The following is a 5050-nucleotide window of genomic DNA, read 5'->3' as shown; positions in this document are numbered from 1 at the left end:
ATAGGATAATTATGCGCGAAAAAGAGTTGGTGAACTTCATTTTCCTCTATTTCCGTCAATCGTTTCGTCTTCTTTCCGGTTTGGGCTTAGTCCTTGCTCGTTGTATCGTTGCATTCCTGACCTGTTGGCTCAAAGCTGATTCTCATAAGTGAAATGGGATTTTTGCTCGTACCGAAACCGGGAGTGCCGTTCAAAGTATATACATATTAAGTATATACATCGCGCGACCAAATAGAAAATATTTTATCGCATCGAAATAGTGCGGAAACCGTTTAGTATCGCGCGTAAAAGTGCGAAAATAGCGATATAAAAATATCGCTCGTGAGTGCGGGAGTGCCGTTAAGTATCGCGCGTCTAACTGAGAGGAGGAGGAGGCCTAGGAGAGGCATCAGGCTCCGGCAGAGCAACCTTCTGGTAAGCAATTTATTTATTTGTAATTTGTAATTGTATTTGTAATTATATATTAAATATTAAATATATTTATTATAATTTAAATTAAACAATTAATCGCAACAATTAATTTGATGTTTTTATTTATATTTTTTCATTTATATTTAAATAAGAGAGAATTAAAGAAAAAGATTTTTAAATTAAAGCTATAATCTTGTAAAGGTGTAAGCTTTTATAAAGTTAGAGAATTATTAGTAATGTTTTTTAAAATTTATAGAATTATTTTATTAATCTGCTATTATTATATGCATCGAATATAAAATTTAATATATACAATAATTTTTGAAATATTAATTATTTTGAACGCTGCTACATTAGAATCTTCTTTTGTATGTTATAGATCGATGCAACAACCCTGATGATCTGAGAGGAGGAGCAGGCCTAGGAGAGGCATCCTGCACCGGCGGAACAACCTGATGGTGAATATTATTATTTATATATTAATTGTTATAAATCGTTAACTTGTTATAAACGAATAATAATTCGATCTTATTATTTAAATGAATTAAAGAGAAAGATTTTTATAGAAGTGATAAAATTTTCTATTTAAAAAACAGTTTCAAAAATTTATAAAATTTTTCCGTACGTGTTTATCTGCTTATTATTTTACACATCGGATATAAAATTCCGCGCGATAAAAATTTGTTTAAATATTAATTGCATTTTGTGAGCATTATTATAAATGTATTTTATTTTTGTATGTTACAGACAACTAGCTTCGATAACAACAACTCCGCTGTTGCGCATCAGTGCCGGTGAGTGAAAAAAACTTTTATTTAACTTTAAGGTAACGGATTCGTAGAAATTGTAGATGTAGATTGTAGATTGTAGATAAATCCGTTGCCTTAAAATGGATGAGCTAGGATGGATTAAATTAAATAAATTAAATTAAATAATTAAATTAAATAAATTAAATTAAATAATTAAATCATATTAATTAAATTAAATTAAATAATTTAACAAGTTCTTTCGAACTTATGCTTTGCATCTACTGCGAAAATATATTGAAATATTAATTAAAAAAAGAAGAGATCAAGAAAAGATTTTGTTGTAAAGATTTTGTCTAACTTATTAAATAAAGGACACGCATTAACAATTATTAATTTTACCAATTTTTGATGCTAATTTATTCTTATAATACGCACTTATTTTCTAATTGCTCATAGCTTATCCATCGTAGAATTTGTTTGTAGATATTGTTTTTAAACTTTACTTTAACTTAATATAAAGCCAAATGATTAATTAATTAAATAATTTGTAATATGATAAATACACATATTAATATTATATTTTATTATAAAATATAATTTATAGAAATTTGTAGTAATTTGGCTTTATTTCAGTTAAAATAAAGTTATATTCAATATTTAACGAACGATCGTGAAATCGAACGATCGTTACTAAATGAGCGTAAATATTTCACGCTCTTTTGCCAGTAATTATCTGGCAAAAGAAGGAGTAATTATCTCCTTCTTCGATCTCTGATTAGAGATCGAGAATGAAAGTGGCCAGGATCAACGAAAGGTAGGTTCAACTGGCCTGAAGAGTACGGTTAGGGTACGCGGTTAGGGCACGCGGTTAGGGCACGCGGTTAGGGCACGCGGTTAAGGCACGCGGTTAGGGCACGTGACTAAAATATATACATGATTAGGTGAGGTGATGATTAGAGATAGGTTCCTCAAATCTCGAATAATTTTAGTTAATCAGGAAGTAGGGTTGTTAAGGCTATTAAGTAAAATCATTAGAATTCTTCTATTAATATTAGGGTTGTTAGGGCTCTTAAGATCATTAGAATTCTGTAATAGTAGGATTGTTAGAGCTATTAAAATTATTAGAATTTTTTAATAGTAGGGTTGTTAGGGCTATAAGAAAGATTCATTCTTTCTTTTAATATTCCAATAATCCTAGAGGTAAATTAAAATTATTTTAATTAAGTTGAATTTATTTTTAAAAACGATGTGAAAATAAATATAACATGTTTTAAAAATAAAAATGTTTTAAAAGTGAAATTTAAATTATCAAAATTATCTTCAGAAATATTAAAGAAATTGCATAATTATTAACGTTTAAGAAATCTTAACATGTTATATTTTATTTTAAAACTTAAAAATATATGTGTATTAAATCAAATATAATATTTAATCCAAATGTTAATGCTATCAATATCAAATTATTATATCGATGTTATTGAATATTTGAATAAATCGAATATTATTATTTGATATTGATAGCATCATAAATTTGTAAATTGTAAATTGTAAATTGTAAATAGTTATAATTGTATTTGAATTATAATCTAACATTGATATTTTAATTGTAAAATACAATACAATTATGACTATAATTATATTATATGAAATTGTATTTACGATTGTAAATTCTTATGTAAATTACACGAAAAATTATCGAAAGTATACGTATAATGATTACATAATAGTAATTAACATAATAGTAATTCATTAAATTAAAATATTTGTTTCTGTAGTATATATTTTTGAAATATTCATAAAAGAATAACTGTTTGTATTTTCACGTTAGAGAGTCATTAATAAATTCGGAAAATTTTTATATAGAATGTAAAAATTCGATGCTAAATTAATGATTAAATATAAGCATTATAAAATTTGACGTACACCTTCGTTACAGAATCGCGAGTCAATTATTATAAATTTAATGATATGCTTTCCGTTAGCTTTATTTATTTGTGAATTCCATATCGCGCGGAACTGAATATTCTTAAAATAAATTATTAAAGTATGATTGCAAAAATACCGTGCTTTTTCCGCGTTCTTTTTGCGTTCTTGTACAAGATTACCATTTTAACAAAAGAATTTTATCGCTGTCCCTCTCGTCAGATAATATTCCTAAATATTGCTAATTAAATATAAAGAAATGTTGAATAAGAGAGTGAAGATTCGATGTGATAAGTCAACGATTAAATATTAGCTTCACAAAATTTAACGATCACCTTCGATATTATAGAACCGCGAGTTAATTATTATGAATTTAATAATTTGTTTTTTCAGTTATATTTGTATTTACGAATTTTTTTTTTCGTATCGGAAAATATTCATAAATTAATTAATAAATTACCGTTGCGAAAACATCGTGTTTTTCTCGCGTTCTTTTTCGCGTACTTAGACGAGATTGTCGTTTTAATAAAAGAATTATCGTTGTTCCTTCCGTTAAATAAACGTTAATGAAAGTTGCGTGGCTCGTACCGCCGAGGAGTCGAAGTGATTTTCATCATGGAGAATTATTTCTCACCGGTTCTTGTGAGATCCATTCGCGACGTCTAGTTCGGTGCCCTGTTGAAAATTGGGGATTTTTATTGTAGGAATGGAACTAATCCCAGGTTTTCCTGGCAATTTCCGACAGCAATGATTTCGGTAGTCATTCAACGACGAACGCCATACGTTTCTTTAAAGTCGAATTAATTTAAATAATATATATTTAGATGTGAGAGAAATGCATCTATTCTTTTCTTCGTTAAAAATGTTCTGTCATTATTAGGATTGGTATTATTATTGCCTAATGCCAGAAATATTGAATAGTAGATTAAATATGGATATAGCGTTGTGTATAAATTTTTATTTTTCAAGTAATTTCATATTGTAATAGTTTTTATTAACTGTTTGATAAAAATGATTACGAACGAATATATTTTATTATTAATTATTAATTATTTCTAGGTACTGAGGATATTAATATTAGTTTTTAGTTTCTTTTAAGAAACTATTTACAGGTATTGGACATCCATCGCCATTTTAGAATATTAGTTTTTAGATATATACCATTTTATATGTATGTATAATTAAATACATGCACAAATTAACGTATCCAAAACATTTTTATAATTTTTATTAATATTATATATTATATATACGCGAAATTATACATGAATGTTACATAAAATGTGCGAGTACTTGAAAATTTCGAGACAAATCGAATGGGTATCCCTATATCAGTAAGATATTGATCAAAAGAAAAGAAATTATTAATTTAAGCATTATAAGAATAAGAATCTAGAGAATTAATCTAGAATTAATTATATATATAAAATTATTTGATTTATTTTGCACGCTATTTGAATTGAAATATTTTAAATCTTGCTGTTATCGGGTTCGATTCGTCTCGCGCGCGCGAACGGTACCCCAAATTACGTGTTCGCACATTTAACACAAACTCCAATGATGCATGTATTTTATTATTTATAAATATAATCGTTCGTAATCACATTTCTATAAAAAAAATCGTTATATCCATTTATTTTTCAATAAAGAAATATATTTCTTAATAATGTAAGAACATGTTTTCTGACGTGAATATCAATTTCGTGAATTGAAGATGACGAGGGATAATTGTCATTGATTTATTATTGAAATCATTGCTATCGGGAATAGTCCGGAAGATCCAGGATTCGTTCCCTCCTACAGTGAAGTTCCCGACGTTCAATGGATCACTTAACTTTTTTTCGCAGATTGATCTTGCGAAATCTGATGAAAAACAAGATGCTAATCGTTTTCCATTTTTAAGATCGCTCCTCTTTTTATCGCATATTACCGGTATATCACCCGCGTATTTGATAACTTCGATTATT

General features: G+C 27.4%; 1 long non-coding RNA gene across 1 annotated transcript; it reads left to right on the top strand.

Moving 5' to 3' along the window:
• Window positions 1–286: 286 nt before the first annotated feature.
• On the top strand, window positions 287–1311 carry LOC145965696 (uncharacterized). The gene is made up of 3 exons (XR_014436776.1): window positions 287–414; window positions 791–869; window positions 1159–1311. It is a non-coding gene; the product is annotated as an uncharacterized LOC145965696 (long non-coding RNA).
• Window positions 1312–5050: the final 3739 nt, after the last annotated feature.

Source organism: Camponotus vicinus, unplaced genomic scaffold (assembly GCF_025532165.1).
Source record: "Camponotus vicinus isolate PSW18456_S1 unplaced genomic scaffold, iyCamVici1.0 SCAF_14, whole genome shotgun sequence".
Taxonomy (NCBI): domain Eukaryota; kingdom Metazoa; phylum Arthropoda; class Insecta; order Hymenoptera; family Formicidae; genus Camponotus; species Camponotus vicinus.
Note: the sequence above shows the minus strand (reverse complement) of the source record. Positions and strands in the feature narration are given on the sequence as shown.